Genomic DNA, 16,055 nt, shown 5'->3' on the forward strand with positions numbered 1-16,055 from the left:
TGCATACTCCTACAAAGAGGGGGGGGGGGCAAATCTTTATCATATAAAGTTAAGAAAAGTGCCAGCTGCCAAAAAAGTTGGGAGGAGGAAGCAGCCCCCCCCCCTCACCCAAACCCCCGATGCTTCGTGCCTGTGATGTAAACACATGGTGTGCTCGGGGATATTCGCATGATTCCAACGGACTCGTCAACTAATCGGTGCACAAAAAACTATGAATGAGACATTATGGCGCGAAATCCTGCTATAACCGTTCACGCAACGAATGAACTCGTCCATTGGCAAGGGGGTCGGATGAATTTTTTGACATTTGTCTTGTAACAGCTACAAACATGTTTATTATACTTTGGATCGGATGTTTTGAAAGAAATCTAACGAATTAAGAAACACACTTGATAAGTATTTGTTAAATGTAGTTATGTACATTTAGTAAGATACGCAAGTTATGATCCCATTTCAAGATTAATGAAATCGCCCAACTGAACAAAAATCGGGTCACACCCCGCTTCGGCGATTTAGTTCCTCAAGTAAACATTCCAGCTGTACAAGTAATAGCTTTCCAAAAAGCTTGCCTGACTAAACAAAATTATTCAATGGAAGCATCCATGTATCAATTAGGCTATCTTATTAGAAATGAATTTTTATTTTCGCTGCTGATCATAAATTTATAAACGGAACGTGCAAATTTAAGACGAAATGTCAGTCTTTTCTTCGATCTAGAACATGTACATATATACATGTATCACTTGAAATTCAGTTATTTTATGAATTCAATTATTTTTAGGAATGTACACATATATCATATAAGTACATGTAAGCTTGAAAGCTGGAGAGTAAATAGTCGTTTTTTAAAATTATATTTGTTATATTAAGATGTAAAATCAACTGAGAGGCATTTTAAAAAAAAATTCCAACCATATGAAATATGGGTATACAAACACTTTTAATGTGTGTGGGCAGCTTCATCAAAATCATCTTGACAAGCAATTAAAAAAGGGTGAATTCTCAAATTCATGAAAAAAAACCCCTTACTGTAACTTCAATTTAATTAGAATTCCTTATTAGCAGTTTTATTTATTGCATGCTCCTACAAAAGTTGAGGGGGGGGGGCAAATCCATGATATTTCCATTCTATATCATATAAAGTTAAGAAAAGTGCCAGCTGCCAAAAAAGTGGGGAGGGGGAAGCAGCCCCCTCACTCCCCCCCACTCCAACCCCTGATGATACGTGCCTGTGATGTAAACACATTGTGTGCTCTGGGGTATTCGCATGATCCCAGCGCACTCGCCAACTAATCGGTGCGCAAAATTATGAATGAGACATTATGGCGCGAAATCCTACTATTACCGTTCACGCAACGAATGAACTCATCCATTGGCAGAAGATCCAGGGTCAGATGAATTTTTTGACATTTGTTTTGTAACAGCTAAATACAGGTATATTATACTTTGGATCGGATGTTTTGGAAGAAATCTAACGAATTAAGACACACACTTGATTAGTAATTGTTAAATGTAGTAATGTACATTTAAGTAAGACACGCGAGTTATGACCCCTTTTCAAGATTAATGAAATCGCCCAACTGAACGAAAATCGGGTCACACCCCGCTTCGGCGATTTAGTTCCTCCTGTAAAAATTCCAGCTGTATAAATATATCTTTGTTTTAATCCAAACTGATGACTCTCTTGTAATAATGATAATCCAACACCAATTATAACTTACATTGTACCGTTATAGACAATATGTTACAACTTGTTGCGATGACCCCCTCCCCCTTTTTCACCGTTTAAATATAGTGGGATGCTGATCTAGTTTTAAATCAGGATTACACACGTGCACTGCATGGTGAACGTCCCTTTTACTTGAAAATTCTTGCTCGCTGTTCTTATTACATGCCATATAACATTTTCATCAATTGTGAATGTAAATGCTGACATCCTAAACATAAATAGGTTAATCTTTTTTGTGAAATATCATTATATTGCTTGTCCCATTGTCTGCACTGTTTCGGAGAATGCAACTTTTAAACCTTAGATATGCCTGACGTCATGACGTCAGGCAATAAATATATATTTGTTTTAATCCAAACTGATGACTCCCTTGTAATAATGATAATCTAACACCAATTATTACTTACATTGTACCGTAATATACAATATGTTACAACTTGTTGCGATGACCCCCTCCCCCTTTTTCAGTGTTCAATAATAGTCGAATGCTGATCTATTTTTAAATCAGGATTACACACGTGCACTGAATGGTGAACGTCCCTTTTAACTTGAAAACTCTTGCTCGCTGTTGTTATTACATGCCATATAACATTTTTATCAGTTGTGAATTTAAATGCTGACATCTTAAACATGCATCGGTTAATTTTTTTTGTGAAATATCATGATATTGCTTGTCCCATTGTCTGCACTATTTTGGAGAATGCAACTTTTAAACCTTAGATATGCCTGACGTCAGGCAATAAGCCCTCTTGGATTACAACAGGGTAATATTTTTGGAAAGGATGTTTGATGGTTGGTTCTAATGCTGAGTAAAATCTACATGAAAGAATCATTTACCTGAAAGAAATAGAGGCTATCATATCATATATTGTCAGTGCTTTGTTTTGTGTTTTTTCCTCTAACACTGAACAAAAGTTTTACGTCAAGTCAAGTAAATCAAAAAATTGATTTCATTTAAATATTCCAGAGAAATTATCAAATCGAAATCCTAAAAATGTTTTTATTCTCGTATGCTTAGAATTGTTCATATGTTATTCTTTAAACCGACAAGTCCGTAAGTTTATCCTTGTAACAATATCTGCCTCTATAATCGTTGAATGATTTACGAAGTATTTCCATCGGGTTTTTTTCACCTTAGATATCTGATAAAAATGAAATAAAATTCCAGTTTCATTTCAGCTATTATAAATACATGTAGAAAAACGTAAAAAAAAATCTAAAACCTTTATGAATAATTCTAAAAACCAAACACTACACCCTTATGAATGCATAAGTGTTTATAATTTCCTACATCATATGTCCTAAATAATTTTTGAAAAGTTTTCAAACTATCACGCAATAACGTAAATCGTGTTTCGGTGTCGAGTGAATTGGATTACAAAAACAAACAAGCAATCCTTTTTTTTTTTAAATCGGAATGTGTCAATAAATAAAACGCATTTTAATGCAACACCTCGCACGTTTTTGCAGTTAAAATTATATTATAGATTTCTTTTTGTGACAAATCCTCTTGCTTATGTAAAATGGTTTAAAGTTCAAGCACATTCTGTATCATAAATTTTGAACTACAATTTACATGCAAACATTTGAAAGGTGAAACTTTTTCAAAGCTTCTATCATTTGTTTGATTTATCAGGTCTAAACAATCTTTCGCAAAAACAAAAATAGGGACTAATGTATCTTTCGCAAAAACAAAAATAGGGACTAATATATCTTTGAAGTATTGGTGACAAAACGTATTCTTTTCAGTCGATGTTTTATTTTTTCTAACTTATCATGACAAACTCTCATCAAAAATCCTTACGCCCGCTACTTTTGAAATCAAATACCATTACACCCACTACCAATAGATTCTGACTTGACCTAAATATCAAACTTACATCGCATGCTAACTAGATATTATGTAACGTAAATTTGCATTTTTGTTTTGCATCACTTTATATAGGAAAAGGGATATCATGTAAAGACCAAAACTAAAATAAATGTAAAATGAATGTCAAGAAATAAAGAAAACTTTCTTTTAAAAGAAATTGCAAATATAAGTAGAATTTCTGAAAGTCAAAATTTGGAACTATATCACATAAAAGATGAAAGAAGTACATATACACGCAATATGTGTATTTTGTAGCCTAAAAGATCGAATTTTTATCATGGAAAAATGTTTTTTTTATAAACCATTTAATATGGTTTGATATGAAATAATTGATAGGGTCTATTCTATTTAGCTAGTAAACGATGAAAATCTCTCTCTCTCTCTCTCTCTCTCTCTCTCTCTCTCTCTCCGCTCATATAAAAGGTAATAATACCCAATAATTTTGTGAGTTGATATATATATATATATATATATATATATATATATATATATATATATATATATATATATATATATATATATATATATATATATATATAAAAGATGCGAATGCGAAAGCATGTTTATTGACAAAATATCATATATATTACATTACTAAATATCACTTTCTGTGCGTTTGTTCTGTTCTGGATTGCGTGATTTTTTAGGTCAACGATAGACTGTTGTATCTCCAAACATCTGGACTGTGGAGTTTTTCAGTCATTTTGAAATTTGAACTAAATTGAAGCATTATTAACCTCATTTCAAAAAGCTCTAAAAGGGAAAACTTGATTTTGATTGCATTTTCAAAAATTTTCATTCAAAAGATTGGTTGGTACCAATAGTATTCTTTATATTCCTAATAAACGCGAAGAATTGATATCCGCGAAAAACGAAGGGAAATATCCCTTGCGAATTCTAAAAGTTAGCCCTTATTTTCTGAGAGTTGAGAACTATAACAAAATTAAGGTAATTATTGAATTACTACGATATATTTCAGGATGGGAAAGAACATGTATTCGTTCGCATGTGCCTATCAGTCAAGCTGTATTCGGTACATACGTTTCACATTCCAAACCATGTACAGATAAGATGACATGGTCGTCTGAAGTATTAATACCAGTGAAGGCAACACTGGACGGCATTGTTGACAGAAATCAATACAGAAACATCCGGGTTCTTTTAACCGCTTCCAACGTGACAAAGCTCATATCTACTGTACAGGTGAGGTGAAGTTTAATGGATAGTGGTGACAGTACTAGTTGGACACATTCAAATCAACAAATCAATCGTTCATTTGCGATTTCAAAAATTGATTCATTCTCTCGAATGATGGTTCGATTACAAAAGTTTTTGGGAATTGATTTTAATCAACTCTCCTATGCAGTTACTCAGGCAAACCTAAAGTGAAACAGTGTTTGGACCTAAGCACAAATAAACACCGCTGACAACATTTAGTTCTAATCAATAAATTTGATGTAATGAGTTCTTAAGCATTGTTTTTCAAGGAAACTAATTTGCAGATACCTTGTAAATAGTCAGATTTTAAATGGTACGAACAATTAAGATATTTTTTGTACTCGTACATTGTAGGTATTCCTACGCCAGAGTTCAATATAGTCTCGTTCAACCAGACGCTCGGCTGTCTCCGTAAATCTCCGACAAGCAGAGAGTCTCTCTTGCTTGTCGGAGATTAACGGATACAGCTGAGAGTCTGGTTTAACGAGACTAGAGTTCAGTTTTGCTTGGATCCATACAATTTCTCATAACTATTTCGATTACTGATACGTAGTTTGATGGAATTAATTCTTTGAATATTACACAACATGATTGATATTGGATTTTCACGAAATTCCTGTAGGATAATTCATATTATGAAAAATGTGCGTAATTCAAATACTTACAGGAATTTACTTGCCATGCATGCAAAATAACAAATCGTTGATTTTAAAATAAATAATAATCGATAAAATCAACTCCCGTCAGTACTTCAGTACTTTGATTAGTCATGCAATTACCAACAGTCCAACTTTTGCTCATACATAATTATTTACGTAAAATATTATGTTTATTTATAGATGAATCATAATACTTTTATTCTCCTCATTTTTTAGTGATGAGCTTAAATAGGAAAGTATGCAAACAATTTTAATATCATCTAATATCTCTTAGTGATCTTTCCTGGTGAATTTAATCCTTTAAAAACAAAAAATGTAATTAAATTTAGGGCACATCTAACTTATATTCAAATGTCTCTAAGACAAATTTTAGAACACTCTATATAGCAGATATTAAATCACAAAATAATTTCTGGCATTTTATTCCAAGATTAACTGAAATTAAATTCTATACTTTAAAATAAATTAAATAAATATATTAAATAAGATTAACCATTTAGGAACAATTCCATACACGGAAAACCAATCATTAAATGTTATATAGTCATTTTTAAGCGCTAAGCGCATGCGCAAGCGCTTATTAGGGTTTCTCAGATCTCATGATCTTTCCATGATCTTTCAATCAACGACATCTATCGGTAGTTTCAATCGTGGTTGCGTTCAATACTACAAATATCCAGACATAGTAAATATATTTGCTACAATCAAGTTTTTGTGAATTGAAGAGATTGGGTGCCGTTTAAGTTTCTATTCAAGTTAAAGTTAGAATTGTTTCGATAGAATATACATGTATGATAATAAGAGCAACGTTCGCGGAATTATGTAGGACAAAATTACGATTAATATTAACTTTACAAGAGAAAACGTGTAAGTTAACTTTTTATATACGCGCCCAATGATATAAAGTTTTAATTTAAGAAACGTTTATATGTTTTATACTGCACATGAAATAATTTTCAATTTTTCGTCATTTTCTCACTTAGCGGACACATTAGCAACTTAAGATTTAAAATTCGTGGATCTTCCTTGAAATCGAACGCAACTCGACAGCGACCTCTATCATGATGTAAACAAAGTGGGGTTCTATGACTAGTGTACAAGGTCTCATAAAATATCTCCGCGGTGAAATATAGTTCTAAAAAGAAGGTGTTTAAAGTTTTCATATTGTTGTTTAACTTTATTTCTTTTACACTTTTAATAATGAAATGCCAGATATAAACCATTTACCACTTAATTACTGATATATTCGATTTATAAATGATGAGGTCAAACCCGCGGAATAATACAATATTTACTTCGAGAAGGCGAGAAAAATCTTAAACGTGGGCGAACCTGAGAGCTGTTTAAACAAGACGAAGACAATTAAAGTAGGCGGAGAAAGAATCATCAGACCGAGAAAAGGTAAATACAATCATATATCTGGCGGTAAATTTGATTGAAGAGTACATACAGTGCAATTGCTTTTAAACCATTTTCAAAAGTAGTACGTCGAAGCAGATCTATTCGTTATAATAATATGAGAGTATTTGAATGAGAATTTTATTTACGATTGTTTATAATGATATATATTTGAGAACATTGAGAGACTTGAGAATCATGAGATACATGAGAGAATTCTGAAACTCCAATGAGAAATTTGACACGACTTAGAATTTTGACACACATTTGAGATTGATGACTTTATGAGAGATTTGATGATACCCTTGATGAGAGATTTTATGAGAATTATGAGATTAACATGAGAATTATGAAACTTCAATTAGAATTTTGACACGACTTAGAATTCTGAGACACGCATTTATGAACAATGAGTCAGTATAAAAATTATGAATTGTGAGAAACATACAACTTGAATTTTGACAAAGACTCAAAATGTAGATCAATTATGCTTTATAACAATGTTGTCTTTATGAGAAGTGAGAACTTTGATTTTGTATAATTAATATTGACACTGTAGAACTTTTCTTGAAACCTTGTTTAGATAATTCTAAAAAGGTCCATTAGTTTTGAATTTTGATTACAAATTCAAAGAATATAAGATTTTTGTAGATGGTGTATAATTAGTTTTTTTTTTATAAATTAGAAATTGATACTAGTAATGTAGAGTTTTATGTGTCCATTTGTTTCATCATTTGGCTAAATTATTCTAAATTTTTTAGGAATGACAGCTTAATCGATTATTTTAAAAAATATAACTGCGGGATATTATATGAAGCGTAATTTGATAATCGACATAAAATATTTGCCTGCCTGACGTTCAAGTTCCCTTTGTAGTCATGCCAAATGAATCCGATACAGTTGCAAGTATGCTCTACAGATCAGGACTAATTCTCTTATTTTGTGTCAACTTATTTATTGATTAGGATAATAATTTAATACCATTCGATAGTACACAGTTAAAGTATTGAAAGAAAATGGCTACAAATGATTCTCAGAAAAGAGTAGTTCAAGCTAATTTTAGTCAAGGGGATGTTTATTTCTCTAATGAATCCAGGGGTAAACAGTGTATGACAAACTGTGTTGTCTTCATAATGCAAAGTTGTTTGAAAAGCTTTGAAGATATTGACAGAAACGATTTGAATTTTACATTAGTGAAAGGTGATATTTTGTATAAAAAGATGTGTCAATATGGTTTTCTTCGACCAAATCAAGAACTTTTACAGTTTTCAGATTTACCAAAGTTTGTCAATTTCAAATGCGTTAGTTTCTCAATTGAAACTTTATCGACATTTTATGGAAACATGTCAGTCAATGGAAGTGTTGATGGTGTTGGGAAGAAGCTAGAAACAAGTTTGAATTCAGTGTTGTCATCTTCTTGTTCCAAACAGTTTGCCATCCTAATTTTCCATTCATCTGCAGTTGCAATCACTTTTAATGAAAGAAATGGCACATATGGAGTATTTGACTCTCATAGTCGGGGTTTGAATGGTTTGTGTGATCCAAATGGATCAGGTGTTTTAAGTACTTTAGCATCATTCCAAGATCTGTGTTCATTTCTGAGAAAACTATGTATTTCATTGTCTCCAACATCAACTTTACAAGAAGTTCAGTATGAGATTTGTCGAGTCAAAATAGGAGTTTCCAAAAAGCGGAAGAAAACTTACTTAGATTTGGATACAGATGTAGATAATGACCTGAACATTACTCACTCAGTAAGTGGCAAAACATGTGAACATGCTTTTGATATTGTAAATAGCGAATCATCATTGAATACGGAAAAAACAGAAAATGATTTCACTTTGAAGAATGTTACTGATGCAAGAATAGACAAAGTTGTTCAAAACTTTCAAAAGAAAGTTTGTCATGGACCCTGTTATATATGCAGTTGCTGTACACAAACATGGTTTAGGGAAAATGTTCATAAAGCCACTTCCCTCATTGGTTCATCAGATTTATTGCAAAACTGCTTACTTGGAATCAAAAGTGTGGAAAATACAGAATGGGTATGTAATACTTGCTATAGAAATCTAAAATCTCAAAAAATTCCATCCTGTTCTGTCTTCAATGGAATGGGGTTCCCAGAGAAACCCCCTGAGCTTGACATTACTGAACTTGAAGAAAGATTAATAAGTCCAAGAATACCATTTATGCAAGTCGTAGAGAAACCTCGTGGTGGTCAGAAAAGTTTGAGAGGAAATGTTGTCAATGTACCATCAGATGTGAATTCTACAGTTACATCTTTACCAAGAACTTTGTCAGATTCCGAAACTGTTCAGGTTAAGCTGAAAAGAAAGATGAATTTCAAGCACTCTGTATTGCATGAAGCAATCAGACCAAACAAATGCTTGAAAGCTTTAAAATGGCTTTTGAATAACAGTTCATTATTTCAGACAGAAGGGATTAAAATGAATGAAAATTGGAACATAGAATCAGAAATGCATGAATGGCTAGGGTATGATGTGGGTAATAGTGAAAGTGATTCACATATTGAAACATTATCAAGTGAAACTGAACTGACTAATCAAAACAATACAAATCATGATGATGACTCTGATGAGTGGACAGAGGATCCAAATTTTGAAAACAGGCTAACTGGTAGCACAGATACATTGCTTCATCCCGTTGATGTAAGGTCCTTGTGTAAAACCTTTTCATTTGCCCCTGGAGAAGGTCAGGTACCACTTGGTCTTTATCAAGACAATAATGCAGAATATTTAGCATTTCCAAGTATTTACTGTGGTCAGAAACGTCCCGAGAACAAAGACAGGCAAATGCCCGTGCATTATAGCACTATCTGCAAATGGGAATTGAGAAGTGTTGACAGACGTGCAGCTTGTTCAGTTCCAAATATTTTCTTTAAACTAAAAAAACTGCAAATCAAGCAAATTCAAGATCGAGTAAATTTGGCTATGAGAAAGTGTCAACTGAATGGGCAAAAAGTTTCAACCCAAAAGATATTGGTCTCGACTATGACATTGGCCTTGATTTAGGCATAACAAGGAAACAAATCAGCATTTGTGATACACCTGTGAACTCACTTAGTCATAATGATTATATGAATTTGGTCAGAACTTTGAATGAAAAACAGAAAATATTTTTCTATCATGTATTACATAAAATGAAGATGAATGAAGGACCAATTTACTGTTTCTTGACTGGTGGAGCAGGTGTTGGAAAAAGCATTGTAACTACTGCTATTTACCAGGCTGTAACAAGGTATTTTGCAAAAAAAATCCATGAAAATCCAGATGATGTGAAAACTCTTTTGTGTGCCCCAACAGGAAAGGCAGCTTACAATATAGGTGGACAAACAATTCATTCTCTTTTCTGTATTCCTGCAAATCAATCTTTGAAGTACAAACCATTAGATATGAAGCAGTTAGATTCCTTCAGAGTCAAATTCCGTAGTTTGAAAGTTATTTTCATTGATGAAATATCCATGGTTGGAAACAAACTTTTCAATTACATAAATCTAAGACTTCAAGAAATATTTGCTACAGAGAAACCATTTGGTGGAGTAAGCATTATTGCTATTGGAGATTTGTTTCAGTTGAAACCGGTATTTGATGGGTGGATCTTTCAGAATTTGGTAGATGATTATGGACCTTTGGCAGCAAATCTTTGGCAAGACCATTTCAGGGTATTTGAATTGACAGATATCATGCGTCAAAAGGATGATAAAAGTTTTGCTGAACTACTCAATAGAATGCGCAAGGGATTGCATTCTTCTGCTGATATTGCCACTCTGAAAACAAGGTTAAAGTCACTTGATTCCATCCCATCTTCTTTGCCTTACTTGTACACTATTAATGCACAAGTAGATGAGCATAACATGCTAGCATACACAAATGCAGAAACCAGTAAAAAATGTACAATTTCAGCCATAGATACTGTTAGTGGAGATGTAACTAAAGACATTAAACAGAAAATTTTGTCAAAAGTTTCTGATGATCCATCAAAAACAATGGGGTTATTCAAAAATTTGCTAATAGTTGAAGATATGCCGGCTGAAATTTGTATCAATATCGATGTCGAGGATGGTCTCACTAATGGAACAACATGTTTGGTTAAAAAATTAGACTTTCGAGTGGAAAATTCACAGAGGTGCAGTATTATTTGGGTTGCATTTGAAAATGAAGCTGTTGGTTCAAAAGCACGTACAAAGTATGCACACCTTTTTGCTCCATATTGCAGTAAATCTTGGACTCCTGTCTTAGAAATTACAAGAAATTTTAATGTAGGCATGTTTCGCTCTGCATATGTGATCAGAAGACAGTTTCCTTTGCGTTTGGCCTGTGCTAAAACCATACACAAATCTCAGGGGTCAACCATGAATAAAGCCGTTTTGCATTTTGGAAAAAGGAAGCAAGAACACATGCATTATGTAGGTTTAAGCCGAGTTAGAAAATTAGAAGATGTGTTTTTATTAGAACTAAATGAAAGTAAGATTTCTGTATCAAAGAGTGTTGCTGATGAAATGGATCGTTTGTACTCGGAGGCTACTCTACACTCATGTTTGCCACTTTTACAAAATCTGAACGAGGATTTAAAACTACTGTATCATAATTGCAGATCACTGCATTTGCATATCAATGATATGAAGTTGGAGAAAAACTTGATATCAGCTGATATCATTGCTATAGCCGAAAGCAGACTAAAACCATCAGATGATGCTACATGTTATGAATTACAAGGATATAGCACCTTTAGATTTGATGATGAGAAATACGTAAGTGGAAGGCCATATCACGGAATAGTTATTTATTCAAAGATCCCTTTCCAGAATATAAGAAGACTCCATATTATGGCAACTGAAACAGTGCTTTGTCATATAATTCACCGGGAAAGAATATTGCAACTTGTCTTCTTTTATTGCTCTCCTCAAAAAGCTTCACAGGGGTATTTGTGTCAGTACCTTCAGAAATTGTTTGAATTGCTTGGAACAGAACATCATTTTGTTATTATGGGAGATGCAAATGTTGACTTTTTTACACAGACTTGTTTATCAGAATTTCTCATAGACCATAAAGTAAGCCAGGTTGTTCACTCTGTTACAAGTGATTATGACTCATGTTTGGACCACATTTATACCAATATGATGTGTCCTTCTCAAATATCAAGTGCAACATTGAAGTCATATTACTCTGACCACAAGCCAATTGTGGCTTATTTACCATATCATGATGATCATACTGATGAACTTGAATAAAAACAAAAACAAAAAACGTTGAAATTATCATGATATTTAAGCATTTTTTCAGTTGTCAATGTAACATAAACTCAGTTGTCAATATAACATTCCTCTTGGGGTTTAGAAATAATTTTTCATACCGAATCAGACTTGAACTTGACATAAATTTAAATTTCAGTTATTCCATTAATATGAAAAATCTGAGTTACAATCAGGTGTATATTAGTTAATTCGAAAAAATATACATTTGCAAAAGAAACACTTTATTCCCTGTTAATTTTGTGAGATAAACTGTATTATCAATATAATATTTTTTTGTGCCATCAAAAGCTATTCTCTATCTCTTCTGACTTTGTTTCAAAGTTGAACAGTGACAATATTGTTATTTCTTTGTAGAATGCCATTCAAAAGCATTCTTGACCTCAAGGAGGAAAAATGGTATAACTGTCAAAGTGTTTACAAAAGGAACACATCGCCAAAAACAACAAGAATGGGTGAAGGCAAGAATAGATGTACCAAATGCCATAGAGGAATCTGCAGTTTAAATGACCATGCCCACATCACCAATAAAGAAGGTTTCTGAAACAAAGACTTCTCCATGGAGATCCATTTTCTCTGTTAAGAGACAAATAATCAAAGTAAGACTATAGTAAAATCTCAATCTTTGACATTGATAGTAGAAAACAACATACATTTACAACATGTTGGTATTTTATTCATGTACATCTGAATTTCTCCATTTGTTTATTTTAGAATGAAGCCTCAAAAACTGTTACGGTTAATGGAACAACACATTTATTAGATCAATAACTCTTCAAGAAGATAACCCATGTACATTGATGTCACTCTTTAGACAGAACTTGCAGAACAAGAACAACAGATAGGGAATTCAAATCAAAATCTCCCATTGTCTGTTGAATGAGTTGCAAGATATGGAACTCTTAATTCAAGTAGGAACACTATTGTTTAGGTCAATTATTTGTTCATTGACTACATGAATGTATATATGTATTGCAAATTACAACAATATTATAACTGTCATTTTCAAATTTAAATTGTTTTTGTCACACTTAACTACCATATTTTTAAAAGATATACTGATAAAGAAAGTCAATCTGACATTTTTTAATATATATTTGCAATTTTCTTTCTTTGCAGAAAATACAGCCACTTCAAATTCAAATTAGTGGACACATGGAAGCACTTAGGTCTACAATTGCAATAGGGCCATTAAAGAACAATCACTGGATTCAAACTACAGGGACATTACAGTTCAACTATAATCAGTAATGAAACAACATTATCAGAAAGTGACAACCATGCCTCCAGTCTCTCCGTCAATGAACCAAAAGATTATCTCTTGGAGTAAAATCCCAATTAACATTATTACCACACAACAAGGATCTGAAATTCTCAGTCTGAATATTGCATTTACTGACAACAACCACAACACCAATCTCAAATGAGAAGGAGATGGATTTCATACTGTAATTTCAGCTCTATTTATCAACTCAAAATTTTCTGTATACTTCTGAAAATTAATTATTCCCAATAGTTATGTAAAATTCTGAGGAAAAAAAATGTTTTCGAAGTATACACTCTCCCTCCTTTTTATATATTGTTATAACAAATATCATTGCAATTTTTAGAAAAAAACGTGTTTTTTTTTTTATTTTTATCGTAAAGGATTTAAACAAAAATATATTCAAAATGTGAAAGAACATTTAAGCTTTTGTTGTGCAGCAATATTGCTTGTTGTGTGTACATGTATATTATATGAATTTTGCAAACATTTTCCATTTGTTACAAATTAAGACATGGTAAAACCTTATCTGCAATTTTTTGATACACTTGTTTGTCCATTATTGTTATCGATGAACAATTTTGTGACATGATTACTATTAAAGAAGTATTGTTATGGTTATTAACATCTTGCAGATTGGATTGTGCTTGTATTTAATTCATACCTGATGTACATGTGTTGGTTTTTAGTTTGTTTTGTTTTTTATCTTATTACATGTTGAAACCAATCTCCAGCACCATTAAATTTCATATTTAATTTTCTAGGCCAGCAAACAGATTTTTGTAATATTTATCACACTTAACTACATTTTTTTATTGAAGAAAATATGTTTTTCTTCATCCTAAAGAACCTCTACTTGTTTATTTTTTTTCATTTCTTTTTTCAGTGTCAAATAATGTTTTACATTACCATTGTAAGCATTTCTAACTTTGTATTCATTGTGAAATTCTTTGCAATAAAACTTGTTAAATCTCTTAAATTTCTTTCCACTTTTACCTCTACAAATAACTTAAGACCTGCATGCATTGTGCAAATTACTCTTAATTCCCTTTACAATTTAAATTAAGATATAAACGAAATTATAAATGCATGGCTAATAAAATGAATATAAATGTTTTCACCTGCACAAAACATCAATGTTAATCTGAGATAACCTAGAACATTGTTTATGAAACCAATAATTACCTTTTTGCAAATATTTCAAAAATTGAAACCTTTCATTTTCCAGTAAACATGGTAAGGCTGTCAAATCCAACAAAAAATGGTACACCTTCATTGTTTGACATACTTTATAGATTTTCTCTTTCCTTTAATTGTTGTTCAACAGCGTAGAAAATGTGGTACAGCAATTACTAAAAATTTGCAGGTTGTGAGTTTGAATCCCGCTGGGACTTTCATTGTATAAATTTTTGCCATATCCCATTTCTTTTTCAAATAGTGTTCAATTTCAAAATTCTAAAACAGAGAAAGTATATCTCATGTACATTGCTTATTATTAGATTTAACAGATGTTCCTTAATACAGTAACAAACAGCAAATGCTTAGCGCTTCTCAGTACTTTCAGTACTTTGATTTTTTTAAAGATCTGATATCTGCTCTCTTTCATTTTTATTTTTTTCATATTTGAATCCTATACTTTTTTCATATGCGTATATCATATTGCAATTTCGTTTAGTTTTATAATTGTTTATTTCTATCTAAATTGATAAAAATAGCATTTGTTTCGTAAAGCTTCTATCTGTATTGATGATATGATTTTTCTTGTTTATGCTAGTATTATAGTTTATGTTATTTGTATTGCCTGCAGTTATTTATTAAATAACTTTTTTTTGGATTGAACAAATTAAATCTATTGTTATAAAAAAAAACTGAAATAAATTCAAATATTTTATTTAGATATTTTACAATAATAGTGCATGTATACTATATTTTACAATAAAAGAGAATTTATAAATCACAAAAGAATATTATACCATGAAAATGACGAAAGATAATGCTATGAAAATAATACAATGAAAATTAAATTCATACATTAAAAACGAAAATGATGCATAACAAATTGAAATTATATGGTATAGCATTACGATATTATATACTGTGGAATTATTAGATTTCGTGGTGGCTCAATTTTCATGGAATTCGTCGGTTACTCTCATCCACGAATTAGTATCCTCCACGAATCATGAAATCAGGACTATAAAGTCATTTTTTTTTTTAGGTATAAGAGAATACACGAAATTACGTCCCCACGAACCTGTAAAATTTAAGCAATCCACGAAAATTTGGCCCCAACGAATTTTAATGATTCCACAGTAGCCATACGTATGACACGCATTTAATAGAGTAAATGAATTTGATGATCCCAGTATATAAAGAATAATTGTTGTGTGTTAATCACTTAAATATACGTTAGATGACTATAGTGGATGAAGAAAGGATAGCAACATGTTCATCTATAAATGACCCTCACATGACATCATTTGATAAAAGGTAAAAAAAAAGAACAAGACTACATAATTATATTTTTCATCTCAGATTTTTATAATTAATTTTTGAAAGTATTATGTTGCAAATTTGAAGTTTACTGAGCATTCTTCGACTATCTTATTCTTGCAGTAATTATGACAACTATTTGGAAGGCA

At 31.9% G+C, this 16,055-nt stretch overlaps 1 long non-coding RNA gene across 1 annotated transcript; it reads left to right on the forward strand.

Moving 5' to 3' along the window:
• The first annotated feature begins 6,433 nt into the window (after nt 1–6,433).
• On the forward strand, nt 6,434–14,740 carry LOC105341967 (uncharacterized). The gene is made up of 4 exons (XR_010708704.1): nt 6,434–6,880; nt 12,507–12,748; nt 12,864–13,060; nt 13,269–14,740. It is a non-coding gene; the product is annotated as an uncharacterized lncRNA (long non-coding RNA).
• Nucleotides 14,741–16,055: the final 1,315 nt, after the last annotated feature.

Source organism: Magallana gigas, chromosome 8, assembly GCF_963853765.1.
Source record: "Magallana gigas chromosome 8, xbMagGiga1.1, whole genome shotgun sequence".
NCBI classification, from domain to species: Eukaryota; Metazoa; Mollusca; class Bivalvia; order Ostreida; family Ostreidae; genus Magallana; species Magallana gigas.